The 6,785-nt window shown below is 43.6% G+C and overlaps 1 long non-coding RNA gene across 2 annotated transcripts; it reads right to left on the reverse strand.

Annotated features, from left to right (window-relative positions):
• Positions 1 to 685: 685 nt before the first annotated feature.
• On the reverse strand, positions 686 to 4,615 carry LOC307212719. 2 transcript variants are annotated; one of them, XR_013837137.1, is made up of 3 exons: positions 3,478 to 4,615; positions 1,074 to 1,174; positions 686 to 936 (listed from the first exon to the last, which is right to left on the reverse strand). It is a non-coding gene; the product is annotated as an uncharacterized lncRNA (long non-coding RNA). The 2 variants fall into 2 exon arrangements; XR_013837138.1 differs by lacking the exon at positions 3,478 to 4,615 and adding an exon at positions 2,039 to 2,764.
• Between the last annotated feature and the right edge of the window lie 2,170 nt (positions 4,616 to 6,785).

Below are 6,785 nucleotides of genomic sequence, written 5' to 3' on the forward strand. Positions count from 1 at the left end.
GCAACAATTCTTTAAATATTCAACATAAGGTTTCCACTCCTCCTTAAAATCTGCCCTTGCTTGGTCTCCGATTTTCACCGTTAAATTTGCCCATTTGACATATTCTGTCAGTTCTAACTACCACTCTATGTTTTATGTTTTTATATGGTGGGCGCTTCCCAGAGTGGCTGGGGCAACCCAGTTAGATGGGCAGGGTATTATTATTATGGAGTATGTCCCTATTTCCATCGGAGAAAGGTTTGAGGTTATGTACTAGGGGCACAGTGGTTGCTCATCATGAGAATGTAGGATCCTGCCTTTATAGAGTCGAACCATTGACCCCTATTTAGTGCAGTGCAGCTTACACTAACTGGCAGCAGTTCTTTAGGGTTTCAGGCAGGGGTCCATACCTGGTGATGTCAGGGATCGAACCTGGCACCTTATGCACCCAAAACATAGCCGTAGCCCTTCCCACATCTCAGCCCTGCCTCTGTTGTTAATAGCATTCTCTATGACTTCCAAGAGCAGGGGTCAGCAAACTTTTTCAGCAGGGGGCCGGTCCACTGTCCCTCAGACCTTGTGGGGGGCCAGACTATATTGGGGGGGGGAATGAACCAATTCCTATGCCCCACAAATAGTGCAGAGATGCTTTTTAAATAAAAGGACATATTCTACTCATGTAAAAACACGCTGATTCCCAGACCGTCCGCAGGCCGGATTTAGAAGACAATTGGGCCGGATCCGGCCCCTGGGACTTAGTTTGCCAACCCGTGGCCAAGAGTCAATCAATTTCACTTTGGATCTCTTCTGTGTTCTCCTTAAGTTGGGCAAAGGTTATCACTGGAGAGATGTATCTGTACACTGAAAACTCCATTGAGCCTGTTGTTCCCTTTATCTGCGAGTCAAAGTTTCTGTCTGTTCTTCTCCCCTATATAGCACAACAAAGCACGCAATCATCTACAGAGATAAGAAAGCAACAACTGAGCATTTCAGAAGCCACATTTGGGCCGCAATGAGGTGGCAAAGACCAAAAGATGTTTATCCTGCATCAGCTGCTCTGGTTTCCAGGAACAATTTAAAGCATTGGTAATTACCATTAAAGCCCTAAGCGGCTTGGTTCGATGATACCTAAAGGACTGCCTCCTTCCTTGTCAGGCTGCTTCCTGCACCTGGCAGAAAGGCCATTGCATCCCACCTGGAAGAAACAGAGGGCAACACATTGAAGGATGGCCTTCTCTGTGCAGTACCCAAAATGCAGAGCGTTTTTCTCTATGAAGTTTGGCTGCTCACCCCCCAACCACCCTTTACTGTTTTCCACCGGCTAGTGAAGACTTTTCTATTCTGTATGGCTTTTGCCTTTGCCAGTCAGATAATAAGTGCTTTTTTTTTTTGAGGTACTCCTTTGAATTTGAAGCTTACTTATTTTCTAAGCTTACTTATTTTTGCTTGTTCTCCCTCATTTCCATCACTCAACATATGGAGAGAATTGTGGTGGAATCTATAAGGACCCCTGACCATTAGGTCCTGTCGTGACCGACTCTGGGGTTGCGGCGCTCATCTCGCTTTATTGGCCGAGGGAGCCGGCGTACAGCTTCCGGGTCATGTGGCCAGCATGACTAAGCCGCTTCTGGCGAACCAGAGCAGCACACGGAAACGCCATTTAACTTCCCGCCAGAGCGGTACCTATTTATCTACTTGCACTTTGACATGCTTTCGAACTGCTAGGTTGGCAGGAGCTGGGACCGAGCAACAGGAGCTCACCCCGTTGCAGGGATTCGAACCGCCGACCTTCTTATCAGCAAGTCCTAGGCTCTGTGGTTTAACCTACAGCACCACCTGTGTCCCCCAGTGGAATCTATACACATACAAAAAACGCTGTAAAAATGCTTTAAAAAATGTTTTGAAAAACACATTGAATTTTGCATAGCTCTGTGTCACCATCTAGTGTCACATTTGTATATTACACTTTACAATGTTTGATTTGGAGCTGTATAGCTGAGTCCTGTGATGAAAGGGGCTCACAAATGTAGGCCTTTCCAAAAACACCTCAGTAACTTACATCAAGCGTGGAAATGGCATTCAAAATGGCAGCCTTGATAAAATCAGCCACTCGTCATCGGGGCAACCGAGAGTATTGACAGAGCTGTGTCAATGCCCTGATTCCATGGAAACACACAACGTGGGACAAATTAGATGAGAAGCAGGAGACAGGAATCAGCTTTCTGATGCTGGTGCTTGTCTGTTGTTCTTAAAATGCAGCCGTGAATGCTACAAAGTTGATTGGAGGGGGTGTAGAAAGGGTGCTCGATCCAGTTTCCATAAAAATAAATAAACCAGAAGTCTAGCCATTAAGAGTAGGAAGATATGCTTGGAAGTATGGGGATAAAAATCTAATTAGTCAGAAGGCTAAATAAGGATTCCTCTGAGTGAGTTGAGGCTGCCGTGTCTTGTCAAGCTCCAGGCCTGTTTCCTTGATTAGGAAAAGCAGAATGAAATATACAAAAGCGTATAAATTATGCAAAATAAATAAAATATGTAAACAAGACCAATCTTCGTAAGCATACTGATTCGGTTGCACTGAATTTGGATTCCCTGGATGCATAATTTTAACATTGTGCGTTCTTTTTTGAAAGTGGGGAATACCAAGTAGAAATAGTCAACAGGTTCCCCCCCCCCCTTTCTTCTGCTACTGTGTGTGTGTTTGTGTGTGTACAGTAATACCTTTGCACTAGTAATGCATAGCAAAGTCACTGTCTTTCAGCCTAACCTACCTCACAAGGTTGTTGTTGTGAGGAGGGGGAGAATTATATAGGTCCCCTTGAGCTCTTTGAGGGAAATGTGCAATATACATGTAATAACAATAATGAAGTAATAAAACGCTTGGCCAGCCAACCCTTGAGTTTGTTTGAAACCACAACACAAGCTGTATTTTAAGAATTTTACTTCCCTCACAAACCAGCATCATGCAACTGGAGCAGCTAATTGTAACATGTTCATTGCTTAGAAACAAATTATAAGTGGGAACTTGCTTTGCTGAGTTCCCTCATATGGCATAAAATGCATTTTGCAAGAGTTTTATAAACATAAAAAGGCAACCTACAGCTAGGCCTCAAAGGGCCTAGTAGCACATTCTACAGACGCACAAAGCACAAAGCTGTTTTTCCTTATTTTGATTATTTTTTTACATGTTGCCTCTCAAAGTTTGAAGATTAAACACATAGCCGTGGTTTAGAAAGCATAAACATATAGTTTTCCGCTTGACAACATAATATTTCTAAGTGGTTTCTCCCTCCCTCAATCCCTTTTTCTGTTTTCGTGGACTCAAGAGCTGTACAGTGCCTGTTGGTTGTTTTCCAGCAAGCATTGCATGAATTATTCAGGGCAACCCTAGTTAAAAATGTGTGTTCAACATCTTCGGTGTTCCTTTAATTTGGTTAAGTGATAGAGTGAATTAACCTGACTGACGTCTTTTTAAATGAAAACATATCCTTAACCTACAGCAAAGTTTTCTCCTTTTTTCGCTCTGATCTCGTTCCAAACCACATCCCCTGAAGGATTAATGCTACAGAAACTTGTCACTTCAGTTGGATCTGAGAGATATGCTGAGTACATTATTATCTCAGTAGGTCATCCAAGAAAATCTGCTCCTCTTCTTCTTCTTTTTTTGCATATTGATGGAAGATCCTTTGAATAAATTGACTTGCATAAGCTGGAGGGGGAAAAATGGATTAGGGAAATGATCCACAATGTTTTATTTTCTTACGGTATGGCCAGCTGTATTTACTCAGGATACATCAAGAAATGAGGGGGAACAAAAATAAAATAGAGCTAATTTGTTCTAAGATGAGTGGCCACCACAACATGAAGCATGAAGCATTTGTTTTGAATATCTTTGTACTGTATTTCCAGGGGAGGAGATGAAGCAAAGGTGGCAATGGGACCGAGGGCAATGTTAGGCTTGTCCCCTCTTGGAGTGACTTCACAGCTAAAAGCCTGATTCTGTGCATATCTGCTCAGAAGTATAGGCAACAGTCAATTGACATGCGGTTGTGTACCGCTGCACCATGCTGAACCCAGAGGTGACTATAACAATGGCAAAAACAGCCCTAAGAGCGCCCAGAAAGGGCAAAAAAGTTGCAAAAACAGCATCTAGCAATCCCAGGAGTCCTTGCACTGACTCTTGAGACCTGTGGAGATCTGGGAGTTTGAGCAAGAAGATTTGGAGGGAGCAATTGTGGCGGAGTTTGGCCTCTGGTAAGTGCTGCTGGTTGTTGTTGTTTTTTTATAGGGGTTTTCAAGGGTTCGCAGAGGTTCAGAAGGTGTTTGCAAGCTTTTTCAATGGTGTTTCAAATATGCACAATTCAAATATACACACAATTCAGACATACGTGTGGTGCCTTGGAAGTAACCTCGCATCAATGGGGAGTTGCACATGTAGGAGAAGTTGATGTCCATCAGATCAATATGGGCTACGAAATATGGGAGCTTGGGTTTTGAGAGGGGAGAGCTAGCTTTTAATCTCTACCCAACCATGAAGCTCACTTGCTTGACCTTGGACAAGTCAACATCCCTCCTCTTTAGCCTGTTTGTTGCTATTTGAATAAATGAGAGACAGTTGCAAAAGTGCTTTGTGCATTGCGATGGTCCTCTGTGAGCACATTCTTAGCCTCCTAGTCTCCAGAATGCACATTTGTTATATGTTTTTATTGTTGCACTCTTTTAAAAAACAAAACAGGACACATCAATGGTCCTTGTCTGTTAAATGCATTCCCAGCTCCATACATTAAAAAAAAACACCCCTCTAGATTTACCTTGCTTTTTCACCAACTACTAACATTAAAATAAGCTTAAATTGTTTTTCTTTTGGGAGAAAATATCTCTCCCCTTCATGATGGCAAGGTTCTCAGTTAAAATGCTCCGTGTTTATACAGCCAGAGTGCAGTGCAAGGTCTCCCAACAGGAGGTGAATTATTTTGGAAGTTCATTATCAAATGGGACCGTATTTTGCTGCTGTGACAGCTGCCAGCTGTTCTCAGTGGGTGTGCGCACCTCGGCCATCTGCTCCCCTTATAAATGTATGAACAGCCCTGAGTGTGCCAGAATCCCACCTGGAAGGAATTAAGCGGATGACTGTAGGATATTGGGTCTACTAGTTCTCATCGGACCGTATTCTGCACAGCCACTGTTATGAAAGTGCACTTTCAGTGCAATCCGACGCAAGCGTATCTGTGGCATAGAAAGAAGGGGATAGAAATAAGATCTAAGAATGAAAGGAAACCATGTTTACTCTGAAGGAAGTCCTGCTGCATTGGGCTTGCTCCCAAGTAAGTGTGCGTAGGATTGTGCTCCTAGTCTATCACAGATGCTAATGAAGAATGGGTGGGAAGAGTGCACAAGGACAAGTAATAATAATAATAATAACAACAACAATAATAGCAATAATAATATTTATACCCCACCTATCCGGCGGCTTATGGCATATATAAAAACATAATAAAAACATTAAGCATTAAAAACTTCCCAATACTGGGCTGCCTTCAGGTGTCTTCTAAAAGTTGTGTCATTCTTTATCTCCGTGACATCTGAAAGGAGGGCGTTTCGCAGGGAGGGTGCCACTACCGAGAAGGCCCTCTACTTGATTCCCTGTAACTTCGCTTCTCCCAGTGAGGGAAACAGCAGAAGACTCTCGGAGGAGGACCTCAGTGTCCGGGCTAAGCAATGTGGGTGGAGATGCTCCTTCAGGTATACTGAAGGGGTGGAAGAAAAATGCAATGGAAAAATCTCACCTTCCTCAGGTGAAGTGTTCGCAATATATTTGCATTTCACTCGGTTTGCAACATTCTAGTGAAAAGCACCCATTAAAATTTAGCAGCTATACGTGGCACCATTTTCATCACGTTTCCAAGCACAATTTAAAGTGTTGGTGTTGACCTTTAAAGCCCTAAACGGTCTCGGCGCAGTATACCTGAAGGAGCGTCTCCACCCCCATCGTTCTGCCTGGACACTGAGGTCCAGCGCCGAGAGCCTTCTGGCGGTTCCCTCATTGCAAGAAGCAAAGCTACAGGGAACCAGGCAGAGGGCCTTCTCGGTAGTGGCGCCCGCCCTGTGGAACGCCCTCCCACCAGATGTCAAAGAGATAAACAACTACCTGACATTTAGAAGACATCTGAAGGCAGCCCTGTTCAGGGAAGTTTTTAATGTGTGACATCTTAGTGTATTTTTGGTCTTTGTGGAAGCCGCCCAGAGTGGCTGGGGAAACCCAGCCAGATGGGCGGGGAACAAATAAATTATGATGATGATGATGATGATGGTGATGATGATGTAGCTGTGTTCTAGCAGTGTTTTACCACAGCAAATGTTTTGGCAGATGTGTATATTGCTAGTGGTTGATATATTAGAATGTGCTTCTCACACCACCCTGTTTACAGCCTTGTGGTAGATCTATCTGCCTTCACAAGACTTTCTAAGTGATGACAACAAAAAAACATGACAGAGACTGACCCCGAGCCACAACGTCTTGGTAATAATGTTCTGAAGTTCTCACGTTTCACTTGTGGTTTACCACAAGATATGTGTGGACATCTGGCGTGAAGGATCTGCTTGTTTCAATGCAAGACCAACACACCACAAATGTGTGAAAGTGTAGCAAGGCAGGCGGGAATTGCAGCCTTGGTATGCTGTTGTGTCTCCTTTCAAAGTCAAAACAATATGCCAAGCTGATAACTCCCATGCTGCATTCACAAATAAAGGAGAGGAGAGGTCACTTAAGCTCCTGGAAGATGATAAGCAAATGCATGCTAACATTC

This window comes from Podarcis cretensis (genome assembly GCF_951804945.1).
Source record: "Podarcis cretensis genome assembly, chromosome: 3".
Classification (NCBI taxonomy): Eukaryota; Metazoa; Chordata; class Lepidosauria; order Squamata; family Lacertidae; genus Podarcis; species Podarcis cretensis.